The 8321-nt window shown below is 27.1% G+C and overlaps 1 protein-coding gene and 1 non-coding gene across 2 annotated transcripts in view; both read left to right on the forward strand.

Annotated features, from left to right (window-relative positions):
- Positions 1–8321, forward strand: part of LOC117181114 — a 182992-nt gene that overhangs the window by 146021 nt on the left and 28650 nt on the right. The window lies entirely within an intron of this gene.
- Trnae-cuc lies at positions 1472–1543 on the forward strand. Its single transcript has one exon. It is a non-coding gene; the product is annotated as a tRNA-Glu (tRNA).

Here is an 8321-nt window from a genome sequence, read left to right on the forward strand (position 1 = left end):
GGTTAAGTTTTATTTATAGCTTGTATATTCTAAAACCGGTCGGCTGCTTCAATAAATTGTGGTACGTTTTGTGAATGAAGTAGAAGATGTCCGTTTGATTATAAATGATACGCTTGTACATTATTATTCCAACCAATGCATATTTGTTATGTTGGCACTCGTAACACGTAGAATGTGTTCGTGGGGTGGTAAGTAATGTGTTCCTAGAAATTACTCTTGGTAACCGTTCCTGGTTTTAAAAACATTTCACAAGTGCAGTTTCTTAGATTTTTTTAAATAAATAATTATTTTTATATTTAAGTAAAACTCAAACCCACGAAAATAGTATTATTACTCTTTATATTTCCATATGGCTACTTCTTAAATAAACTTTCTTAAAACATGAGTATAAGTGCATCAATTGCATGATGTTCTTTTCTAAATAAAAGATTTTTTATCATATCAACTTGATTAAAATGAACTATGTAGTTTCAATGGAAAGTGTTCAAATTTTAATAATTTGAAGTTCACGCTTAAAATGTTTACAATTTTCAGTTCGAGATTGTTAAAATTTTTTAAATATAAATTATGTTATAAAATTAAAACATGTTAGCTTTTATTGAACGTGAAGAATTAAAAAAAAAATTTATTCAAAATCTAAAGAGAAAAACAATTTCAAAGAGACACTCATAATTAAAATTTATATTTGGTGGCATTAAAAATTGCAGACTTTTTAATCTAACACATTGCAAATTCGAATTCACGATATTAGCATTACAAATTAAAAACATTAGATAATTATGATATCTTATAAAGAAGCATTTTTAAATAAGTCACTTTAAATTGTATTAAACATTTTCTTAATTATATGAAGCAAAAAATCGCTGTTAAATTTTTGTGCTTTATCCATAACAAGTGACGTACATTTTAATATGTATTAGCATAACAATAAGTAGAAAGTTATTTCTGAAAAAAATTGGCGTTGAAAAATGTCATTTCCTCGACAACAAAATAAATAAATATTTGTTCCATATTAATAAATAACATGTTAAGCTGTGTTTTAATAAATACTTGATTATATCTAAGTATTATTGCTAATAATGTAGAACTTGCAATACGATATTTACCGAAAAAATAGTGCAGATAGTGAGAAAAATTTAATAATTATCAATTAACGCGTCAAGTTTGTATTTTTAGAATTACTTAATGCACCATTATAAGTATATTAATGTCAATTATTTGCTTACAACAAAAAATTTATTCTTGATAATAATCATCAGTTATATACATGCAGTTGATTATATAAGAATAATGTAATATTTTAAGAAGAAAAAAAAGAGAGGAGATGCCGAATGAAAAATTTAAAATATACATTATTTATACATTTTTTCTAAATTTTCAAAACAATAGGTTTTTTTTACTTCTAAAAGTAGTTTCCTCCCACGCACTTTTCGTTCTGGAGCATATTCAGTTTCTCCTCAGACTCCTATAATCCGATATGGTCTAGTGGCTAGGATACCTGGCTCTCACCCAGGAGGCTCGGGTTCGATTCCCGGTATCGGAATTTTTTTTATTGTTGCCAATTATAGCAATAATTTTATTCGATATAAAATGTAACAAATGTATTTTAACTTTTTGTCACAGATTCTTATCTTCATCAGTCAATCTTGAAATAATCAATACTCTAAAGTCTAAATCTAAATTAGTAGTTTTCTACTATAATGAAATAGTAAGAGGTCGTGTTCATCAGTAAATTTTGTTCTAATTTCTACTAATCTTTAGTAAAAAAAATCTCTAATTCGAAATAAGGATAATCCAAATTATAGTAGGTCTTAATAAATAAATTAATTTGTACTGTAAATTAGTAGTTTTATTAAAAATGCTTACTAAACAATGTTTTGCCGAATCATTAGTAGAATTATACGAATTAAATTTTAGAGAGTACTTTCTTAGACATTATAATGCACACCCTTATTTTTCAAAGTTAAACAGTTTTGTTATAATTTTTCAAAATGTAGACAATTTTTTTTAGGCATCTTTTCTAAAAATTAATTTCTTACTAATTTTTAGAACCTTTGCTGACTAAAAAGACCGATAGAGGTGAATGAATCCAAGAAAACATTTCGACACAGAGAATTTCTCTTTTTTTTACTAATTCACAATTGAATCAATTTTGTTAATAATATGCACAGGAGGGTCCCAGAGGCAACAAACTGTATTTTTATTTATTAAAAGTTAATAATAATTACTTCGACCAAACTGTATTAAGTTCTGCTCAAGATTTTGCAAAATAAATCAAATGCACACAAATTGTATTGAATACATGCAGATTGAATAAGTCCTGTGTTGATTTAATTGCATTTTATTTCTCACATTATAAAAATACAAGCAAATGAAAATGTATCTAGAACTTAGAGACGGTGTTGCAAAAAAAAAAAAACAGAAAACTATATCACGATCACAAGAGTAAGGAATTCAACTTGTACCGAGCGCGTCTCTCCGAAGCACTGGGTCTCCAACCCCTTCTATCTCAGGCGCTCTCCAGGATCAGTCCTTGGTTGCCCTGTTGCTACTTGATGTTTTGAATTCAAGAAAATTTTGGAAATAAGTGGCAACGCTGTGGTAATCAGAGAATTGATCCTTGAGCAAGGGTCACAGCATCAGGCGGGTAAACTGTACATCGGCGAAAAAAATGAGACTGGCCTCTAGACCGGATGTGGCATCCTAAGGGTTCAGCCTTAGTACACTAAAGTAATTTTAGTTTACGACAGAAACGTGCTTTCTGTTGGACAACTTGACAGAAAAAACGGATGATAAACTTCACATCGATTTCCGACGAAAGATTCTCTGCAACAAAAATTAACTTCACAGGATAAACTTTACACAAATATCGGTTAAACTTTATTTTGTTTTTCCATGACAAACACATGTTTTTTGAAAGATGCGAAGTTGGCTAAATAAAACTTTATCGCTCTAAAAAATTTCCTGCGACAAATTTTATTCTTGGTTTTTTCTGTTGAGTGAGTTTCTAGATTTGAGAAAGTTGATAAAATTTTGGAAAGAGCCCAATGGCTAACTAATATATTTTCAATTTCTAAAATAAAAATATTCTTTAGGATAGTCCAAACAAACTGAAGGTTCAAGGTTCGTAGGTGAAAAAGTTATGTATAGCTTCTATATAGTGGAGAAGACAATGATATTTTTCAGCCTTATACATTTTTCTGTATCAAATACATGAAAATTTTAGTGTTGTCCAATCTATAAACTATACATAAATTTATCACCTGGGTTGTTAACAAATAGGTCACAAAGATCACAATTCATGTATATTTCAAAGAATTCAGCGTTAATAACAGAACCTGTTTACTCGTTATGTTTCTCAAGTTTATCGTACATACGTATATAAAAAAGGAAAGTAATTGAAAGTCCATCTCTGAACATTCTCTCACATATAAAATTTTTAAAAGAGAGAGAGAGAGAGATTCTACAAAAAACAGAAAGGGACTTCTGGAGATGGTCCAGCTAGAGGTCTTAATGTTTTGTCGATTTAAAAGTTTTTTTTTAATAATCTATAAATTTCCGCATCGATCCCTCGAGGCCGAATTTTAATTTCCATTTTGTGTTAAATGTTATCTTAATAAACAGTTCGAAAACATCTGATTTTCCAATGTATTATTTTTTATCTTCGTGTAAACCAGTAAAGTATAACAGAACGAAATAGAAAATGATATATCATAAGAATAAATTATTGTATACAGAATGTCACTGTTTTAAACAAATTTTGTAAACAAATATACATTTATAGAGGTTTCGTAGGATTAAATATTTTCTCTTCATGAAAAATCCATTTTGAATATAGCGCAATGATATTTCACACTAAAAATTTTGTTAGGCTTAAGTATCTGTATTTGTTATCAACAAATTATACAAACAATTGCATTATATTCGTGTGTTTTTACAAAAAAAAAAATATTTTTTACACGAAGACTAGCTGCTGCGAATGACTGATATTATCTAGCTGAAAAATTTTATTTTCAGTCAGCAATTAAAATTGTTATTAATAAACAATTTAAGTAATTGCATTTTATGTATGTGTTTTTACATGAAAATACAAAGCCTTGCGGACAATGATAAAAATAATACATTGGAAAATATGATTTTTGTTATGAATTTATTTTTTGACCAGGATTTAAAAAAAATGTATAGAACAAAAAGTTTCTCCATGTTTGGTTTTAAGTGTTTCAAATAATCTGTTGAATTTTAATTTTTTTAAATTATGATATCATTCAGTTTACAATGCGTGATTCAAAAATGTTTCACTTATAAATTTTCAATTTTGGATTTTATTAAAAATTTATGAACTATTTTCAGTTTTTAAATAACTTAAAACTAATATACTCCTAATTAAAAGCTTTCATTATATATTTGAAATATTGTTTTAGTCTAAAATTCGAAATTTTTAATAAAGAATAATAACAATTGCTTATATTTAGAAATATTTTATTGTTCATATGAAATCGGTAATTATAAACCAAATATTCAAAAGTAAACAAATGAATAAACTTAGAACTATACCACTTAAATTGGTTTTTGTGACAAAATTTAATTTGCAACTAAAATTGTTGAATTTTAATGTATAGTAAATACTGAACACATATAATTTCTAATAAAATGTTCAGGAAGCTGAAGAGATATTTAGAAGTTCTGAAAAGATTAAAAATTATTTTAAAATTTAGAATGATTTCAAATAATTTAAACGAAGTGTCTACGTATATATTTTTGCAGATTTCGAACAAAAAATTATAAGCTTTTTGAGAATTATAAATGGTTTAAAAAAATAAAAAATAGTCAATTTTTTAAATAGAAAATTTTTTAGCTTTGGAGTTTGAATTTTTTAATTATTTCATTGACCGTGATTAATGTTTCAGAACCGGGAAAAAAAACCGGGAAATGGCCGCAAATTTTTTTTATACGATGAAAACGGTTATTAGCCGTTTTTTTTTTAAATTGGTTCTTTAAACCAATTTTACCTATTTCAATGCTATTATGCATCCGTAAATTGAATACTGTGTATAAACGGACTTAAATAAAGATTTAACAGAACCAAGCATTTTTTTCTTATACTATTTCCTAACTACGAAAAATAAACATAAAACAATTCTATTTATAAACGCACAATCGTGCATCATATAGGAAGAATTTCACAAAGACGGCAAATTCTTGATGCTCAACGTATTGATAAGATAAGAAATACGTACGACTCCTATGTTTTTTTCGTCGAGACCGATTTGTGTAAAAAATCATTTATTTTTCCTTTGTTTTCAGCTCAGGGTTCGGATTTAAAGGATTTTGAAGTTTTTCAATAACTTTCAAGCGAATTCATAAAATCTCCATGGATTTGAATTATTTGAAGGAATCTTCTAAGCTTTTCAACATTTTAAGGAGATTTAAAAGATTTTATGGTAGTCCAAGGAGTTTTACAATAAATAATTAAGGATTTTATTATTATTTAAAAAATTATAGGACTTTACAGAGATAAAAGCAAAATGTATGGGATTGCAAAGAATTCCCTAAACTTCATAAGGATTCTGAAAGATTTCTTATAGGATTTAAAAGGGTTTAGGTTATTTTTAATTATTTCAAGGGATTTCAGAGAATGTTACAGATAGTTACAGGGATACTGAAAAATTTTCTAACGGATTTCAGAGAATTTTTATAAATATTTAAAAATGTTTTGCAGGAGTTTTAAGGCATTTTATAAAATTTTCGAGGATTTCAGTAATTTTAAGGGATACACTAAGGACTCGTATTAAGATATTTTAATAAATTGCCCAGAATCTCAGAGGATTTTATAAGACTTAAATATTTCAAGGAGTATCGTCAGATATCATGTAATTTCACAAAATTTAAATGGATTTTATAATATTTTAATGCAGATTTGAAAAAATTCATGTACAAGAAATGAGATATTTAAAAAGTTTGACAAGATTTTAAAATATTTTTAATAGATTTCAAACATTTAAAGTAATTTTAAAAGATTTCAAGGGTTTTGGGATATTTTAAAGGATTTTTAGGAATTTTCATGATCTTGAAAAAAATGAAAGGTAAAGAATGTTAATGTCTTTAAGAAGTTCAAAAAATGTTATACGGTTTTAATTTTAAAACATTCCTAGAATTTCGGAATATTTTGAAGATTTTTATGGGATCTTTAAGGTTTCAGGATATTTTAAAAGATACCAAGAGATTTTTCTAAAGGATTTTAACGGATTCAATTCGATTTTTGAGTATTTCTATGATTTTAATGGATTTTAAAAGTTCTCAATGTATATTAATAAATTTTTAAGGATTTCTGGAGATTTCACTGGGGATTTGAAGGGATTTTATTAAATTTTAACGGATGGTTATGATTTTAAGTGATTTTATCATATTTTAGGGGGTATAAAAGGGAATTTTATAAGATCTAAGGAATTTTAATCAGATTTTTACAATTTAAAGGATTTTTAATTTTTGAGGACGTTTTTTAAATTAATATTTATAGAATTATAAATCATTGAAGATGATAGTATCGATACAAAACCTATCGAATGATTGTTCCAGAACTTCTGAACGTTCAAATGAACGAAATGTTTTACTGATGTCATTGTAGAACAGAAAAAGTACTCCAATTTTTTTTTTCATTTATATTGGAGATAATTTATTATTGGAACAAAATTATAATGCATATTTTAATTTACAGTTGGAACAATATTTAAGGGTAAAATAGAAGTAGGTAAAAATGTTTTGTTCATTTGAACTTTCGAAATAGTTTCTACATAGTGAAATTTAAAAATTGGAAACCTCTAAAACTGATAAGTTTTAAATTTAATGATCGCAAAAATGTAATAATTCTCAAAAAGAAATGTGAACTGTACATTTTAAATTATTTTTGCGTGGTTAATAAAACTAACAAAACAAACTAAAAAAACTTAACATAACAAATTAGTAACCTTCCTTATTAAGAATTAAAAATTGAGAAACTTCAGAACAGATATTTGCGAATTTAAAGTTCAGAGTGATTGGACAGATATTATTATTAAAAAATGACATTTACTCACACACACACACACACAAAATTTCTGTCTTATCAGCGGGTAAAAATTGAAGAATTTTGAATATTATGAACCTTCACAGTTTAATCATTCTAACAAATGTTTAAATTAATACGATTTCTACTTGGAACATTTAAAAATAATGAATTCAAGCTCAATTGAATTGTGGAAAATTAAATAGTTCCAAACTTTATTTAAAACTAAAATAATCTTAAATTAGGATCGTAAAACTAAATAATCGTTTATCACGATTTTTAAAATTGTCATTATAATTTGAGGTTCTAAAGAAATAACTTGAAACTCAATAAATTATAAAGCATTTCCATGCAAGCGGAACAACTTAATGAATTTTAAGATTAGTGTTTATAATCTTTTGCGATCTTTCAAAGAATAATATTTTTTATAAGTTTTCTAAATTTCCCAGCGAAGAACAAAAATATGAATATGCCATTTACTATATGTTACTCTGTAACTGGTAACACACAGGATACGTGAAACACCTCCCTTCTCGTTTTTCTTCTCTTTAATAATTGCACTGCAGTATCCTTTTTTTTTTGTCGCTGGGGCTTTCCTGTGTTGACGAGCAACATTTATTTGATGTAATCTGCAGAATCCTGTAAATTATAGCTTTTAGATGAAGTTAGAAAGTCGTTAGGATTTCATTCACAAGGAGCGATTGCTACTCAAGTCATGAGTTAAACCTTTCCTTTTCTGTATTGGCTCTTTAGTATAGTTATTTGTACTATTTCGGTATCTTAATAAAACTTTTAAGTAATTTACAGGTAATATTGACTTTATAAACATTGCAATTCATGCAGCGTTTCACTGACTTTAAAAAGCCTAGTTCCTGTTCATGTTTTTTCTTTTTTTTTTGTATACAATATATTCTTTCCGGTCTAATTCAATAGTTACAAAATTTTAATAATATATAGAGAAAGAGGGTAATTTTTCTATATATAAATATTCTTATTTAGACCTCGGACTCACGCCCCTATTATAACTCTTTGACACTTTTTTAAGTACTATTTTTAAAACTTCGTCAAAGTAGGCGTCACGCGCCAACAAAAAGGCGTTTCGTAGCCTATCAAGACTTTAATTAAGTCGTTCAAACCTCCCTCTCTCATACGTACCCTTCACTTTACCCTTCGCCACCATTTCTAACTTCTTTTTCCTCTACATCCTCCTCTCGCTTTTTCAGCTAAGACTTCCCTTCCCCTACTTTTCATCCTCCGCTCTTACCCTCCCACCCCTCTA

This window comes from Belonocnema kinseyi, chromosome 10, assembly GCF_010883055.1.
Source record: "Belonocnema kinseyi isolate 2016_QV_RU_SX_M_011 chromosome 10, B_treatae_v1, whole genome shotgun sequence".
NCBI classification, from domain to species: Eukaryota; Metazoa; Arthropoda; class Insecta; order Hymenoptera; family Cynipidae; genus Belonocnema; species Belonocnema kinseyi.